General features: G+C 37.4%; 1 protein-coding gene and 1 long non-coding RNA gene across 6 annotated transcripts in view; both read right to left on the bottom strand.

Annotated features, from left to right (window-relative positions):
- The window catches only part of CERT1 (ceramide transporter 1), a 142136-nt gene that overhangs the window by 95082 nt on the left and 27728 nt on the right, over positions 1-19326 (bottom strand). The gene's annotated exons all lie outside the window — the stretch shown is intronic.
- Positions 14326-19142, bottom strand: LOC116551776. Its single transcript, XR_004269062.1, has 2 exons — positions 17511-19142; positions 14326-17067 (listed from the first exon to the last, which is right to left on the bottom strand). It is a non-coding gene; the product is annotated as an uncharacterized LOC116551776 (long non-coding RNA).

Here is a 19326-nt window from a genome sequence, read left to right as displayed (position 1 = left end):
ACTTTACCAGGTTCTACCAGTTAGAAAAATGGTTGGCTGATTTTTCTGTATGAGTTATAGACACCTAGCCCCACCAACACAATGGAGATTTGACCCTATTCTACACTGACAGTAGGATAACTCATAATTTCCAGATATCCTGCCAAACACTTGTGAAGGCGAAAAACTTAAAATTGTCTAAATCTAGCATCTCTCTTTTTTGTTTTAATAAACGCAAAGTATTAAAATTTCTTTACTCAACAAGACAGTTAAATAAATCCTCTTAGGTTCAAACAAGATGACTCAATCAGTACTCTAAATTATAAGCCACAAAAATTGATTCTTGCTCACTTAAGAAGAAAAGGAATTCATTTAGAAGGTATTAGGCAGTTCACATTGCTAAGAAATACAAAGAACTGAGATCAGAAAATGGAAAGGAGCCAGGGTAGACTAGGCAACAAAACCCCTGCTGGGATTGCACCACAGGTACCATTTGTATAGACAGGACTGCTTCCATTTCTGGACCTTGTAAGGCTCTGCTGGCACTGCTGCTACTGGAAACTTCATACTCCTGCTGCCAGCAGTATCAGAAGAAAAACTTCCTGTCTCTTAATTCTCTGTATTGGTCCGGTTACAGAATCAAAGTAAGGCAGGAGAGGAAAACAAGGTGAAGGGGGTGGGGATAGAGAAGGATAGCACAACAGTCTGATAGGTTAGGCCTAATTCGTATGGTCCATATGCTAACTAAGGGGAGTCAACAAGATGGGAGACTATAGGATGGAAGAAGCAATTAAGTATCTGGTCTTTACAGATTATTTGAAGGAGATCTTCCACTCATGTGGTGGATAATTCCTCAAAAGCAAAAAGAGGATTTTTATCAGCATGCCACTTAACAACCTATTATTTCTCTTAAATCCACCTTTCTATACTGTTTTGTGCTACTGGAACTGGGATGCTGCAAACTACATTTCTCCTTTGCCAGCTGACTTTTATTTGGTTTTGTCAATGTGGGAATATTAGATAAGGATTAGAAGCCAGGAACAAGACAGAAAGAACTTGCACATTCCTGTCTTCATATTGTTTCCTTCCATCAGCATCTGCCCAGCAAAAGTCCTTAACTCTGGCAGTGACAGTCAGTTCTACTCAACAGATTCTTTTAAAACTTCCTGGAACAGCTTCATCTAGATACCTCAGAGATACCTGTACCAGCTATGCATGACCCACTTCTTAGTTATATGAGGTGTCACTCTACAACATTTCCTTTACAGATTAGTGGGATATTAGAGTATAAGTTACAATGTGTATAATCTCCCTTCTAGATGTCTGAGACCCAGCTGCACAAAGCATTTCCTTTAAGCTTCTGAGATAACAACGGCAGATGAAGAGTGACCCCCTCCAGCTGAGCCTCAACTCTTCAGAGATCCTTTCTCTGAGTTCCAGAAGTACTCACCAGCTAGATGGCCCTTTCAGTTCAGAGGTTTAGGCCTCATTCCAGGCGGGTCCTAAGGTAGGTTCTTTGTTGTTATACTGACCATGGTAGTTCTGGGTGTAGAAAGCTTAATGCCAGCAGGCAGCAACTTTTTCTCTGTGTCACATCTCTGCAAGACTATCCCTCCAGACTTAAAGGTTCTGATAATCCTAACCACTTCCCTTTGTTCGTACAGTCTAAAAAGTAGAAGCTGGTCCTTGCAATTATCACTTCTGTATTACCTCAATGTTTTTCTTTCATTTTTTCACTTCTCCCACAACTGTTTGAACAATTTCCTATATTAAACACTTCCTGCTAAAATACCTAATGTAGTTTCTAGTTCCAGGTGATCCTCTTTATTGAATGCTGAGAATAAAATTCAGAAAACTAATGTCCACACAAAAACATACAGAAAAATATTCATAAAAGCTTTATTTGTGGCCAGGCACAGTGGCTCTCGCCTGACATCCCAGCACTTTGGGAGTCCGAGGCAGGTGGATCACAAGGTCAGGAGATCGAGACCATCCTGGCCAACATGGTGAAAACCCGTCTTTACTAAAAATACAAAAAAACTAGCTGGGCATGGTGGCACATGCCTGTAGTCCCAGCTACTTGGGAGGCTGAGATTGCAGTGAGCCGAGATCGTGCCACTGCACTACTGGGCAACAGTGCGAGACTCTGTCTCAAGAAAAAAAAAAAAAAAAAGCTTCATTTGTAACAGCCCCAAACTGGAAATAACCCAATTGGTGAATGCCTAAACCATGGTACAGAGATGGAATACTACTCAGCAGTAAAAAGGGACCAATTATTGATATATTCAACAACTTAGTGGATTCTCAAGGAAATTATGCTGAGTGAAATAAGCCAATCTCAAAAAGCTATATACTGTATGATTCTATTTATATAAAATCCTCAAGATAATAAAATTATAGAACTGGAGAACATCTTAGTGGTTTCCAGTGGTTAGGGATTAGAGAGTAGAATGAAGGGAGAGAGTCGTAATTATAAAGAGGTAGCATAAGAGGCTGGATGTGGTAGCTTACACCTGTAATCCTAGCACTTTGGGAGGCTGAGGTGGGCAGATTGCTTGAGCTCAGAGTTCAAGACCAGCCTGGTCAACCCGGCAAAACTCTATCTACCAAAAATACAAAGATTAGTCGGGCATGGTGGTGTGTGCCTGTAGTTCCAGCTACTTGGGAGGCTGAGGCCAGAGGACTGCCTGAGCCAGAGAAGCAGAGGCTACAGTGAGCCAAGACTGCATCACTGCACTACGGCCTGGGGCAACAAAGTGAGATCTTGTGTCACACACACAAAAAAGTGTAGCATAGGAAATCTCTGGGGTGATAAAACAGTTCTGTAATTTGATTGTGATGATTTTCATAAGAATCTAAGTGACATAACTGCACAGAATTATTCAGATGCACAGATGAGTATATGTAAAACTGGTAAAATAGAATGTACAATTATTTCAAAATTTGCAGAAGATTTTTAAGTGAAAAACTTAAAAATTCAATAAAATGAAAGCAGCGGTTGTCCCTTAGTGTTAGAATTACAAGTGGTTTTCTTTTTTAAGAAATTTTTGTATTTGATAAGATTTTGATAATGGATAGGCATTACTTTTGAAATGAAACAAATTGATGTTATAAGAAGGCAGAGCCAGATGGAGAAAAAGGACTCTCCAGTGATTATCCCCCTGCAGAAACATCATTTTGAATAACGATTCATGCATGAAAACACCTTCAAAAGAGCTAAGAAAACCAAGTAAAACTTCACAATACCTGTTTATGGCATACTAATGAGAAAATACCCATTGAAGAGGGTAAAGGATAGTTTTACAGTATTTGTGTCAACCCTCCCACAATGCAGAGATATCTCATCTAGGCAGCAGAATGCAGAGATATCTCATCTGCTTGGGGGAAAAAGAAGTGTAGGACTTTCCCTTGGTCCCCAATACTGGGTCTGTCATAGTAAAACTCCAGTGCCAGGCAGACCCACCACGGTACCTGCATCCAGGTTGGTATCTGTGAACTGAATCTCCTCACCTATCCCAGTGCTGGGAGGTACACTATAGCCATTGTAAAATGGACTCAATTTTTGGCTCCCATCACTGCTGAATGATGACAGCTGCCTCAGGTTTCAGTCAAACCTCAGCCACAGGCAGGCCTCATGATTTTCAGATGCATCCCAGTGCTGTGCCAGCTGTGGTAGCAACAGATTTTAGTCTGTTGTTATACTGACCATGGTAGTTCTGGGTGTAGAAGGCCTAATGCTGCAACAGTTGCAATAGTCATGGGCTTAGAGATCACACCAGACGACCGGCCTAGGTTCTACCAGCTGGCTTACTGATAAAGAGCCAGATAAAGCCAGGTTGCAAAACTTGCAGTAAATACCTACTTCTTCAACATGCAGATATAGATGCATAACAGCAAGGATCAAGAACAATCAGGGAAACATGACATCATCAAACAGAAAAAATAAACTTCCTATGACAAATCCAAAAGAGATGAAGATGTTTCAAAAGTCTGACAAAGAATTCAAAATAGCTGTTTTAAGGAAGCTCAATGAACTTCAAGAAAATGCACAGCAACACTGAACAAAATGAGGAAAATAGTAAATGGCCAGAATGAGAAAATTAATGTATTGTAATAGTAATCAAAAGAAAATGGGCCAGGCATGGTGGCCCACGCCTGTAATCCCAGCACTTTGGGAGGCCAAGGTAAGCAGATCATGAGGTCTGGAGATCGAGACTAGCATGACCAACATGGTGAAACCCCGTCTCTACTAAAATTACAAAAATTAGCCAGGCGTGGTGGTGTACACCTGTAATCCCAGCTACTCAGGAGGCTGAGGCAGGAGAATTGCTTGAACCCGAGAGGTGGAGGTTGCAGTGAGCCTAGATCTCACCACTGCACTCCAGCCTGAGCGACAGAGTGAGACCATCTCAAAAGAAAAAAAAAAAAAAAAAAAGAAAAGAAATCAAACAGAAATACTAGAGGTAAAAAATAAATGAATAAAATGAAAAATGCCATAAAGAACATCAATAGCAAAATCAATGACTCAAAAGCATCTGTGAACTTGATGGGAGGTTATTTGAAAATATATGGTCAGAAAAAAAGAAGATGAAAAAGGAATAAAGCAAGCTTACGGAATTTATGAGATAGCATTAAAAGAGCAAATTTTTGAGTCATTAGAGTTCCAGGGGGAGTGGTAAAGAAAGACAAACAAGTAGAAAGGTTATTCCAATAAGAACAGAAAACTTTCCAAACCTACAGATATATAAATATTCAAAATTTGGTAAGGTATACATATATTGCCAAATATTCAAAATTTGGCAATAATGATGAAAATTGTAACATTAAAAATTCAAAACATTGAGGGGCAGTAGAGCAAAAAGAGTTTATTTTTAGGTTGTTATCAGTTTAAAATAACCTTTTATAACTATGCTTTTTGTAAACCTTATGGTAATCACAAAGCAAAAGCCTGCAATAAATACAAAAAATAAATGTAAGGCAAGTTATCAAATGTACTATTAGAGACAATCACTTAGCCACAAAGACAGTAAGAATGGAAAACAATTAGAAAGCAATTAAACAAGTGGTGGCAGTATGTCCTTACCTATCAATAAATAAACATCTTAAACGTAAATAGATTAAATTCTCCAATCAAAAGACACAGAGTGACTGGCTGGATTTTTAAAAAGGCCCATCTATATATTGCCTATAAGGGACTCATTTCAACATATATATACTGAAAGTAAAGAGATTTAAAAAGATATTCTATGCAACTTGAAGCCAAAAGACAGAAGGAATAGCTATGCTTCTATCAGACGAAATAGACTTTAAGTCAAAAACTGTAAAAATGAGACACAGAAGGTCATTATATATTGATAACTCAGCAAGAGAATACCAATTATAAATAATATGCACCCAACATTGTAACACCTAAATATATAAAGCAAATATTAATAGATCTGGAGAGAAACACTACACACAATAATAGTAGGAAAATTCAACACCCCACTTTCGGCAATGGACAGATGATCTAGAGAGAAAATCAAGAAGAAAACATCAGAATTAAACTATACTCTGGACCAAATGGACCTAACACATATGTACAAAACATTTCAGCTGCAGAATATATTATTCTTCTCAACTACACATGGGACATTCCTCACAATCGATCACATGTTGGACCACAAAACAAATCTTAACAAATTTAAGAAAACTGAAATTATATAGAGTATCTTTTCTGACCACGATGGTATAAAACCAGAAGTCAATAAAAGGAGGAGCTTGGAAAATTCACAAATACATGGAAATTAAACATCATAATCAAGTGATACAATGATGCAACAACGGTTCATCACAAACAAATCAATAAATGTGGTATATCACGTTAACATAATTGATGGACAAAAACCATATAATCAATAGATACAAAAACAGCACTTGACAAAATTCAACATCCTTTCATGATAAAAACACTCAACAAATTGGTTATAAAAGAAATGTACCTCAGTACAATAAAGGCCATATGCAATAACCCACAGCTAATACACTGAACAGGGAAAAGTTGAACTTTTCTTCCAAGATCCGGAACAAGACAAGAATGCCAACTTGTGCAACTTCTATTCAACACAGCACTAGAAGTCCTAGCCAGACCAATTAGGCAAGACAAAGCAGTAAGTTAAATTTTCCCTGTCTGTAGACTACATGATCCTTATATATAGAAAGCCCTAAAGACTCCACCAAAATACTGTCAGAACTAATAAACGAATTCAGTAAACTTGCAGGAAGCAAAATCAACATAAAAAAGTCACCAGTGTTTCTATACAGTAACAGTGAAATATCTGGGGGAAAAAAATTAAGAAAATCCCATTTAGAATAGCTACAAAAAGAAAAGGAAATACGAATAAATTTAACCAAGGAAGTGAAAGATCTCTACACGAAAAACTATAAAACATTTAAGAAAGAAATAGAAGATAAAAATAAAAGGAAAGAGATCCCATGTTCATGAATCAGAAGAATTTATATAGTCAAGTGTCACTTAACAATGGGGATATGTTCTGAGAAATGTGTCGTTTGGTGATTTCATCAGCTACACATATCTAGATGGTATAGCCTATTACTTCTACTACTCACTTAAGCTATGTAGTATAGCTTATTGCTTCCAAGCTATAAACCTGGACAGCATGTTACTATAATGAATACTGTAGACAATTATTATACAAGGGTAAGTATTTGTTTATCTAAAGACAGAAGTAGTTATGCATTAAGCTGTTACTTCATGATGGCAACAACATCACCAGATGATAGAAAACTATAGGATGATGACTGAAACATCTGTGTGAGACACATTACTGTATTGTTAAAATGCCTGCAGTACCCAAAGCAACCTACAGATTCAATGCAATCCTTCTTAAGAAAACAATGACACTTTTCATAAAAACAGAAAAGGTAATCCTAAAATTCATGTGGAACCACAAGACCCCAAATAGCCAAAGGAATCTTGAGCAAGAAGAAAAAAGCTGGAGGGATCACAGCGCCTGACTTCAAAATATACTACACAAAAATATAGGAATCAAAACAACAGGTAACTAACATAAAAACAGACACAACAGAGAGCCCGGAAATAAATCCGTGCATTTACAGCTAAAGGATTTTTGACAAAGATGTGAAAAACACACAATGGGGAAAGGACACTCTCTTTAATAAATAGTGTTGGGAAAACTGGATATCCACATACAGAAGAATAAAATTAAATGCTTACTTTTCACCATATGCAAAATTCAACTGAAAATGGATTAAAATCTGAAATATAAGACCTAAGACTATGAAACTACTAGAATAAAGCACAGGAACAATGCTCCATGACATCGGTCTGGCAAGAATTTTTCAAATAAAATCTCAAAAGCACAGGCAACAAAATAAAAAATAGATAAATGAGATTTCAACAAACTAAAAAGCTTCTGTACAGCAAAAGAAACAATCAACAAAGTGAAGAGAAAACCCATAGAATGGGAGAAAATATCTGCAAACTATGTATCTGGTAAGGGATTAATATTAGAAAAGTATCAGGAACTCAACTCAATAACAAGAAAACAACCTAGTTAAAAAATGCACAAACACTGGAACTAACATATCTCAGAAGAAAACATACAAATTGCCAACACGTATATAAAAAATGCTCAATGTCATTTGGGCAAACCCAAATGAAAACCATAATGAGGTATTACCTCACTCCTGCTGGAATGGCTAACAGCAAAAAGATGAAACAGAGTAAGTGTTGACAAGAGTAGTGAGAAAAAGGAATCCTCCCACACTTGTTGGGAATGTGAATTAGTAGAGCCACAAAGGAAAACACTATGGAGGTTCCTCAAAAAATTAAAAATAGAACTACCATATCATTCATTCAGTAATGCTGAATTTCTTTATTATCTAAAGAAAATAAATTCAGTATGTTGAAGAGACATGTGTGCTTCCTACTCTTATTATATCTCTATTCACAATAAGCAAGATACGGAATCAACCCCAGTGTCCATTAACAGATGAATGGATAAAGAAAATGTAGTATATGTACACAATTGAATACTATGCAGTCTTTTTTTTTTTTTTTTCTTTCCCAGACACAGGGTCTTGCTCTGTTGCCCAGGCTGGAGTGCAGTGGCATGATCATAGCTCACTGCAACCTTGAACGGTTGGGCTCAAGTGGTCCTCCTGCCCTACCCTCCTCAGTAGCTAGAACTGCAGGCACATTCTACCACGCCTAGCTCATTCTGTTTGTTTGTTTGTTTGTAGAGACAAGGTCTTGCTATGCTATGCTGCTCAGGCTGTCTTCAATACCTGGCTTCAAGTGATCCTTCTGCCTGGACCTCCCAAAGTACTGTAATTATAGGCATGAGCCACCAAAGCTGAGTGATTCAGGAATTTAAAGGAAGAAAATTCTGTCATTTTTGACAACATGAATGAATCTGGAGGGGATTAAGCGAAATAAGCCAGGCACAGAAAGACAAATAATGCATTATTTCCCTCATACGTAGAATCTCACAAAAGTTGATCTCTTAGAAGTAGAGAATGGAATGGTGGGTACCAGAGCCTGGAGAGTTTAGCGGGTGAGGAGGGTTGGCGAGGTGTTGGTTAAAGGACAGATACATACTTAGATAGGAGGATTAAGTTTAAGAGATCAATTGTACAACATGGTGACTATAGTTAATGATTACATACTATGTTCTTAAAAAATGCTGAGAGTGGATGCTCAGTCTTCTCACTGCAAAAATGGTAATTGTGAGTTAATATATTTGTTAGCTAGATTTAACCATTTCACAATGTATATATACTTCAAAAAAGCATGTTGCATACAATAAACAAGTAATTTTATATCAACTTTAAAATTAATAATTTTTTAAATGTAAAAAAATGTTACTTTAAAGTAAAAGGACTGGCTGTCAATCTTAATCATTGTTATATGTTGGTGAAATAAAGTTGTAATCAAAATACCTCCTAGTAGAACCCACAGCTTAATCAAGTAGAACTATTCTCTTAGTACATCACAAAAGTCAGTTACAAATAAATGACTTTAGGCATTAATCCAATCTGAAGAATAATGAATTTAGCCTTAGTAATAATGAAATTAGCCTGCTGGTGGATGAGGAGGGTGGGGCAGGAGGATCACTTGAGCCGAAGAGTTCAAGGTTGCAGTGAGCTATGACCATGTCACTACACTCCATGTAGTCTAATGGACTACACGAGGTTATCATACACCAGGCAGGCTAATGACACAATGAAGACTGAGGTGTTAAAGGGAGGCCAACCGGCTATATCCAGTACCTAACATACATGGTATGATCTTGGGAAAACACCCACAATCCAAAGCATGTAAAGTTTTACAAATCCATAAACTAGATCTTGTCACTGCCCCATATAGAGAGACTTTTAAGTCTAACCTAAGATGCTTCCAAGAGATTTAGGAATGTATCAATAAACATACCATACTGACAATTTAATGATTTATAGCGAGGGAACAAATGCCATGATAATCAGCCATTTCAATTTTCTGGTAAATGTGCTCCTTATAAGAATCCTATCCAGAAAAATCTAAAAGCTTCAACATGGGTTCAAAATAGAGTGAAAAAACTTTTAGTGGCCAGTAGCCCCCAATTTAGTATAATGTTTTTTCCAATTTCCATTTTAAGTGATAGAATCCTGTCTGCTACTGCCCCACCTTCCCAAATCTTAACTTTAATACCTACCTATTTTTAAAATGTATGGGGATGGGAAAGGAAAGAAGAGCCCTATCAGTTTTATTTTCCTCTGAAGATCATCGCCACTCTCACCAAATGGCTCCTGAGGCATTTTCACAAAACAGGGTGATTAACATGTCCTTTGAAAATTATATTGTTCCTAGGTCCCTTTTCCTTAAACTTGACAAAGGGTCTGTTCTTTCAGATATTTGTTTTTCTGCTTAGGGGCTTACTATTAGCCTTTTTTTTTTTTTCTTTGTTTTCCCTTTTTTCAACAATTACAATTTAGCTTTCCCTGGAATTGACATATTCATATACAGAACTCTTCTATGTTACTTTCCAGCCTATCAAAGGTTAGAGATGGTATATAGACTTTTGTAACATCAGGCAAATTCACTTAAACTCCTGAAGTTTCAATTCCTTATCTATGAATGTGGGGGTAATAATAAAACTTACCTCATTGGTTTTTTGAGAGGACTGAATGTGATAATCTATATTTTGTATGTGCAAACAGTGAAAACATTTTGAGCAATGTTTGGCATAGCAAAAGCACTCAAATGTCAGCTACATACTTTAAACAACCTATTTTTTAATTTATTCAATAAAAAATAAAATCAAGGTTTAAAAGACACTAATTTAGCTTTGAAACAATACAATCTTCTCTAAAACTGTCTCTATCAATTCATAGGGATTATTTATGTAACATAAAAACACAAACAGGTGGAAAAAGGAAACATGTTTTAGATAATCTGACAGCCTAAAGCATTTTAAATTATAGATGAATTAAATGATAAGTTAAAGAGGTTGTATTTTTTATTCCAATTTATAACACTGGGCTTCAGATAACTATATCCCAACTCTGGGAAGATATAAGAGCACAGAAATCGTGATTTTTTGTGTGTGTGTACTTATCACTACCGATTACCATATATTTAGTATATACAACAGAATGATTAAAAGGAAAACCAAATCATGTCACTCCTCTGTTCAAAGTCCTTCAATGCTCTCCATGACAAACTCTATACCCCTGACGTAACCTCAGAGCCACTCTTTCCTCTTCCTAGAATACTCTCCTCCAAATACATTCATTGTTTATCTGTTGCTTCCTGAAGGTACTGACTCAAGTGAATCCCTTCCTTTGTCACCTTATCTAAAATTTCAACCTCTAACTCCCACCTCTTCACATATGCTTCCCATCCGATTTAATGGCTTGAAATAAGAAACTAGAGCAAAGGTAGTTAGGTGATCAAAATGATAACTTGTTGGATATAACAAAACCATAGGACTGGATAGTAAAATACTCTGGCTGGTCAGGGAACTCCCTCCTCTAAATAACACTGGAAACAGTGAAAAATATTTAGGCTTTTCTTTTCCATGCATAATGTCGTTCTTTGGAGACAAAACTGATGCCTTGTCCTGTGTAATTATGGAAAGTCTGCACATCACACTCAAGAGGAAAAAATACTTTGTACTCTGAGATGGAGGAAAAAAAAATCCAGTCATCCCACTTAAAGTTCCCCAAATTCCCAAATTAACAAAACCCTTGAACTGTTCCTTTAACTACTGACTCCCTAACAACCCCTTTATCCTTGACTTCTGCAAAGCTGTTATCTGAAGATACATGATGACCTTTGCAGATATGATAATCAGATGAAAAGTATGAAAAACTGTTGTTTTTCCTACTATGTAGAGACTAGATGTAAACTTTGGAAACTTGTTTTCCTCCCTTTAAAACTGACAGCATTTTTATTCGGGGAGTTGGTTCTTCTGAAGTCTGTATTCTCTTGTAAACCTTCTTTGTAAGTAAATTTCTAAATATCTTGGTCTCATTTTGATACTGCTCTGCTTATTGGCTCTCCCTTTACTTGGCTTTCCCTGATCCATAACATCAAGGGTACAGCTGGGCTGAAAACAGGGCAGGTTGAAATATGTGACACAGAAACAGTCTTTTTTTAGATAAAGTATAGTAAAATTGGTTAGGTTTTCTCTCTCAGTTGTGTTTCCATGAAACTACATCCTAGTTCATGAAAGACATGAACTAATGCTACCAAAATCTCCTCTGACATAGTCTTTAAAACCTCTTAGTGTTATTTCTAAAAATTTCTGGGGTTTTTAACTGCCTTATTGCTTACCCTCAATGTCTCAACCATAATGATATGTAGCACAAATAAGTTCACAGAAGGTCAGTTCAATGAGAGCAAAGGCCTAATAAGACATAAAACAAACAAACAAACAAAAAACCCCCAAAACTAATAGGATACCTACTCCATAGAATATTATCCAGCTATTTTAATAAGCAAGTTTGTATGTATAAAAAAACACATCAAGGATTAACAATAACTACCTATAAACTATATGAGTAGAGCTAATTGTTTTCATTTGCTTACCTGTATTTTCCATAAATCATACATAATACTTTTATTAATGGAGAAAATGTTCATTTTAAAATACATAAGACTGGGAAGGGCGTGGTGGCTCACGCCTGTAATCTAAGCACTTTGGAGGTCAAGGCGGGCAGATCACCTGAGGTCGGGAGTTCCAAGACCAACCTGACCAACATGGTAAAACCCCATCTTAAAAAATAAATACATAAATAAATAAAGGCCGGGCGCGGTGACTCAAGCCTGTAATCCCAGCACTTTGGGAGGCCGAGGCGGGTGGATCACGAGGTCAACAGATCGAGACCATCCTGGTCAACATGGTGAAACCCCATCTCTACTAAAAATACAAAAAATCAGCTGGGCATGGTGGCATGTGCCTGTAATCCCAGCTACTCAGGAGGCTGAGGCAGGAGAATTGCCTGAACCCAGGAGACGGAGGTTGCGGTGCGCCGAGATTGCGCCATTGCACTCCAGCCTGGGTAACAAGAGCGAGACTCCGTCTCAAAAAAAAAAAAAAATAAAATAAAAATAAATAAATAAATAAATAAAATAAAATACATAAGACTAGTGGGTAAATATGAAAGATTAATATATTCATCTTTACTTACTTAACAAACCCCACTTAAAAGATAAGAAAAGACATCAAACTAGAAATAAGAAAATAAGGAGGAGGAGGCTGGGCACAGTGGCTCACACCTGTAATCCCTGCACTTTGGGAGGTTGAGGTGGGCAGATCAACTGAGGTCAGGAGTTCGAGACCAGCCTGACCAACATGCAAAACCCCAACTCTACTAAAAATAGAAAAATTAGCCAGGTGTGGTGGTGCAGCACCTGTTAATCCCAGCTACTCAGGAGGCTGAGACAGGAGAATTGCTTGAACCCTGGAGGTGGACTTTGCAGTGAAACGAGATGGTGCCACTGCACTCCAGCCTGGGCAACAGAGAAAGACTCTGCCTCAAACAAAAAACAAACAAACAAACAAATAAAAGAAATAAGAAGGAAGAGCACAACAACAACAAAAAAAGAGAATTCAATCACATTTCAGATATCTGAAAGCAAATGAACAAATTAAGATGACTAGGGAAACCTGCATGCAGTGAGGGAGAACAGGATAAGAAGCAATCCTATTTGTTCCAAAGACCCACAGAAAGAATAAAAAGAATGAGAATCAGCAATTTCTAACTTCAGATTCCTCTGAAGCTATAAACAGAAGAACTAATTAAAAGTAAGAAGCAATTAGTCTGCTTAAACACCATCCCTAAAAACAGCCAAATTACCCTTCTAGCAGGATTAGAGGTTTTCTATTTGGATATGTTGAATTGAAAGAACCCTAAAGTAAGCGCTATGAAAGAAAGCTGAGGAAAAGGGTTCAAAACAGAAAGATCAAGGCAAAGCCTAAATTGAGTAGTGAAACTCTCACCCTCTACTCCCATCTGATACTATTTCCCCATCCAAAGCAAGCAAGGCTCCTCAGATAAATGGCTAACTCCAGGAATGGGGCAGGGGAGGTATAAAGTAAGATGAATCCAAAATATCTTGAGCTTTCGTAAGGGGGGAAAAAAAAAGCCATGGGAGTATGTCAAAAGGACCAAGGAATCAGCTCAAAGGTGCTTCCACCTAAGACAATTTGATTATCAAAATATATGAGTACAGTAATAGATAACACATTCAATATTAAGTAGAAACAGGTAAGTCCCCTATGTTATTTAACGGGACAAAAAAGGACTGGATTTTGTTTATTTGTATTTTATTTTTTCTCAAATGACTGATTTGCACTGTTTGTTTTTTTAATAGTAAAATGCTGGCTGTTTGATTTTCTGTTCTTGTGCACCGCAAAATCTAAAACGTAATATATATATATATAATGCTGGTTGATAAACTGCAATGTTTGCAGTATTGAAAAAATCACTACTTTGCAAACATTAAAAAAAGATTGAGTGGCAGAGGCATCATAAATAATTGCTAAATAAGAGAAAATGATGATGAGGGAATAAGATTATTATAGTCTTTTTTTATTTTAACTTTTATTTTGGGTTCGGGGGTACATGTGAAGGTAGGTGAACGTGTATCATAGGGATTTGTTGTACAGGTTATTTCATCACCCAGGTAGTAAACCCAGTAGCCAATAGTTATCTTTTCTGCTCCTCTCCCGCCTCCCACCCTCTACCCTCAAGTAGACCCCAGAGTCCACTGTTCCCTTCTTGGTGTTAATGAGTTTCCACCATTTAGTTCCCACTTATAAGTGAGAATATGTGGTGCTGTTTCTGCATTACTATGCTAAGGATAACGGTCTCTAGCTCCATCCACATTCCTGCAAAACACATGATCTCATTCTTTTTATGGCTGCAGAGTATTCCATGGTGTCTATATACCACATTTTCTTTATCCAAACTGTCACTGATGGACATTTAGGTTGACTCCATGTCTTTTTCTTTTTTTAATTGTGAACAGTGCTGCAATGAACATTCAAGTACATATGTCTTTATGGTAGAAGGATTTATATTCCTCTGCGTATATACCCAATAATAAGACTGCTCGGTTCAATGGTAGTTTCGCTTTTAGCTCTGTGAGAAATCACCATACTGCTTTCCACAAGGGTTGAACTAATTTACAGTCCCACCAACAATATACAAGTGTTCCCTTTTCTCTGCAACCTCAGCATCTGTTGTTTCTTTCACTTTTTAATAATAGCCATTCTGACAGGTGTGAGATGGTATCTTACTGTTTACACAGTTTTAATGTATCTTCCATGGATCTTACCTTCTAGTTTCAAGGATACAGAAACTACAAAGCAGAAAAACTAGACAACCCTTGGTCCTTTGCTGAATTATTGAAATTAATGTCAAATGAGGGATCAACACTATCTATGTCTCTGATGTGATACCCTGAGAAAAACACTACATCATTTACATAATTTTCTGAACTTAGGTACTTATAAGAGTTACCTACATTATTTTTGCAACTCTTCTATGTAAAATGATTTCAAAATAAAAAGTTAAAAAATAAAAATTATACTTAAAAATAGACCATTGGTTAACTCTACTCTTTCTTCCTTCACAAAAGTCCTTTATAGAAGCCAGCTGCTTAATCTCTCCTTATACCTCATTGCTAAGGACAGCCAAAGCTCAGACATTTGGAGAAAACCTCTAATGATAAAATCACAGAAAACAGAAGGGGAAAAATGGAATTCTGAAGCAACAGTCAAAAATGCAAGAATCAAATGATAAACTCTCACACATACATGCCCTACGTTATACATACACTCATGTGCACACATGCATATAACTCCAACTGGGCCCTCTACCCTCGTCTCTAGACTTTTTCTTAGTTGCTCTATTATCTTCTTGTAATGCCTAAGAGGCTTCTCAACATAATCCAAAACTGATCATCTGATTTGCCTTCCTCAACTTCTCCTGTAGGATTCCACATTTCTCTAAATGGTAACAATACAGGTGCTTAGACCTGAATCATCTGATTCATTATTTCTCTCATACTCCATAGGAATTCATTAGCAAATCTGCAAATCTTGTCAGTTCTGCCTTCGAAAGAAATCCAGAATCCAAGTGCTTTTCATAATCTCTACCACTGTAACTCTGATCCAAGCCACCACCATTTCTCATCTGGATTACGTGCAACAGCCTTCAAAGGCTGCCTGATTCTATTTTCCTGCTTCCATCCCTGGCTCCTACAATCTATTCTTAACACAGCAGCCCAAGTGATCCTGTTGCAAGGATCAAATCACTCCTCTGTTCAAACCTCCAGTAACTTCCCATCTCACTCAGCATTAAAGTCCAAGTCCTTAAGGATGATCCGCAAGGCTCTCCACAACCAGACCTCACTACAACTTTCCTTTTCCCCGTCTACTCTGCTCCAACCATACTGGCCTTCTTTAACTAGTCATCGTTGGCCTTTACAACTAATGTGCCTTCTTATCTGGTCACCACTTCCTCTAAATAGCATGGCTTCTCAAATTCCCCATTTCACTCATTATAAAAACTCCCCCAACACACACATTTTTACATCTCTGAAACAAGCATGTGTTTTACAGCTGATACGAACTTGAATAGTTAATAAAGCATATAATTATATGGTGCACCTTAAGTTTGGTGGCATCAAACTCATTAAAATACACTAATACTTTGTCAGAGAAACCTTCGCAGCCCACCCTACAATGAAAGATGTTAAAATAACGAAAGTTACTTAATAAAAATGTGCTAACAGCCTAAGAGGAATGGACTCCCCAAAGTCAGTCTGAAAAATAATATCAACTCTAAGTGAAAAGATCTTCAACAATTGTTTTCTGTTTGTAAACCTTACTTGCATTCTTTTCAGGAAAATACATAGGAAAGCTAAATATAATTATTCATTATTCATTTCCAATTCTTTCATATAACATATTGACTTGATGTATCTGCCTGATAGTTTATTCAATTCTGAGAATCTCTAAATAAAACAAAACCCTGTCTTTAATTTTTAGTCTCAAATAAAGGCATAATATGGATAAATTATATTACTGTGATTTTTGGCTACAATGATAATAAAAGAAAATGTTAATTATGAAGTTATATATGATCTCTCCTCTCATAAGAATCACACTCTAGTAAGACTAGCACCCAAAATAATGGGATGTCAGAGATCCCAAAACATATTTTTGCAATGATACTGCAATGCTACAGGACCTTACCAGAACTGATTTGATTATAATTACTTGATAAAAGCATATTTTGATGACCTTAACTTAAAGTTTCTAAAACTACTTCTTTCCTAGGACAGAGTATCATATGGGCTCCTGGGGTCCTCAATTCCAGGCCTTGGCTCTGGGATGCCATTTCTAGACGAGCCCTGGGCCTGAAGGGACCTCACTACCCTAAAAGGAGAGACCCAGGCCTGGCAGTATTCACCACAAGATGACTAAAGAGCCCTTGAAACTTGAGTGAACATCAGCAGTATCCCAGCAATACTAATTACAGTCCTGGGGCGGTGGATGACACAGGAAGACACTTTTTTTTTTTCCCCATTCATTTATTTTATTGCATTTTAGGTTTTGGGGTACATGTGAAGAACATGCAAGATTGTTGCATAGCTACACATGTAGCAGTGTGATTTGCTGCCTTCCTCCCCCTCACATACATCTGGCATCTCTCCCCTTGCTATCTCTCCCCAACTCCCCACCCCCCACCGTCCCTCCCCTGTTTCCCCCCAACTGACCCCAGTGTGTAGTGCTCCCCTCCCTGTGTCCATGTGTTCTCATTGTTTAACACCCACCTATGAGTGAGAACATGCAGTGTTTGATCTTCTGCTCTTCTGTCAGTTTGCTGAGAATGATGGTTTCCAGGTTCATCCATGTCCCTACAAAGGACCCAAACTCATCGTTTTTGATGGCTGCATAACATTCCATGGTGTATATGTGCCACATTTTCCCTGTCCAGTCTATCATCGACACTCTTATCATGAAGAAAGGTGAGAGAAGAGTGGGAAGGACTTGCGGCTTGAGTGCTAATTCAGCCCCAATAGAATAGAGCATCAAGTAGATACCTAAGGCTCCTGACTCCAGGCCCTGGCCCAGGGGGTAGCTTGCCACCCTCAAGGGAAGGCAACAAGCCTGGCTAAATTTGTCAACTATTGACTGACACCTACCGGGGAGCCCTTAGGCCTTGAGTAAACATCAGCAGTAGCCAGGCGGTGGTCACTGTTGGCCTTAGGCAAGACCCAGTGTTGTGGTGGCTTTGGTTCTGACCCAGTATAGTCCCAGTGGTAGTGGCCACAGTGGTGCTTTGTGTCATCTTTATCCCAGCCCCATGCAGCTCAACACAAACAGACCCCATTTAGGGGAAAGGGTAGAAAACAAGAGATTCTGCCTGGTAATCCAGGGAATTCTCTTGGATCTTACCAAGACCAGCAAGGCAGATCTCTACTTATAAGTCTGCAAGAGTCACAACATTACTAGGCTTGGGGTACCACCTAATGCAGATACTGCTGCAGCAACTAGAGACTTAGATCACAACAGTCCGTTCCCATTGAATACTTAGAAAACCTTACTAAGAAGAATGCATACAAAGAAGCCCACACTGCAAGGACTACAAAAAATACGTAACTTTTAATGACCAAAAATCAGCGAACATCCATAAGCATTAAGAACATCCAGGAAAAGATGACCTCACCAAAGAAACTAAATAAGGCAAAAATGATAAATATTGGAATGACAGAGATATGTGGCTTTTAAGATACAGTATTCAAAATAGCTATTTTTGAGTTAGCTCAATGAAACTGAAGATAACAGAGACGAAATTCAGATTCCTATTAAATAAAGTTAACAGACTGCACAAATTTAATAAAGTTAAGGAGAAATTCTAGAGTCGAAAAGTCCATTGATATGATGATATACATCAGGGTCTCTCAACAGCACAATTTATTACGCAGAAGATACAGTGAGTGAGCATGAAGACAGACTATTTAAAAATACAGAGTCAGAGGAGATAAAAAAGAGTAAGAAAGAAATTAGCAAGCCTACAAGACCTACAAAATACCCTCAAAAGGGTAACTCCAAGAGTCACTGTTCTTAAAAAGAAAATAGTGAGGTGAAGGTATGAAGTTTATTCAAAGGTATAACAACATAGAAAGAGATCAATATGAACATATAAGAAGGTTACAGAACATCAAGGAGATTTAACCCAAATTAGGCTACCTCAAAGCACTAAATAATCGAACTCCAAAAGATTAAGCAAAAAGATCCTAAAAGTAGCAAGAGAAAAGAAACAACATACAATGGAGCTCCAATATATCTGGCAGAAGACTTCTCAGTGGAAACTTTACAGAACATGAAATATTTAAAGTGCTTAAGAAAAATCTTTTATCTTAGAATAGTATAAAAATATCCCTCAAATAAAGATTTTCACAGAAAAACAAAAGCTGAGGGACTTCAACACTAGACCTATCTTATAAGAAATGCTCATCTGGTGGATTAAAGACTTAAACATAAGACCTAACACCATTAAAAACCCTAGAAGAAAACCTAGGCAAAACCATTCAGGACATAGGCGTAGGCAAGGACTTCATGACCAAAACACCAAAAGCATTGACAACAAAAGCCAAAATAGACAAATGGGACCTAATCAAACTCCATAGCTTCTGCATAGCAAAAGAAACAATCATTAGAGTGAATCGGCAACCAACAGAATGGGAAAAAATTTTTGCAGTTTACCCATCTGACAAAGGGCTGATATCCAGAATTTACAAAGAACTAAAACAGATTTACAAGA

The sequence above is a fragment of the Sapajus apella genome, unplaced genomic scaffold, assembly GCF_009761245.1.
Source record: "Sapajus apella isolate SASKATOON/1434 unplaced genomic scaffold, GSC_monkey_1.0 scaffold1, whole genome shotgun sequence".
In the NCBI taxonomy this organism is placed as follows: domain Eukaryota; kingdom Metazoa; phylum Chordata; class Mammalia; order Primates; family Cebidae; genus Sapajus; species Sapajus apella.
Note: the sequence above shows the minus strand (reverse complement) of the source record. Positions and strands in the feature narration are given on the sequence as shown.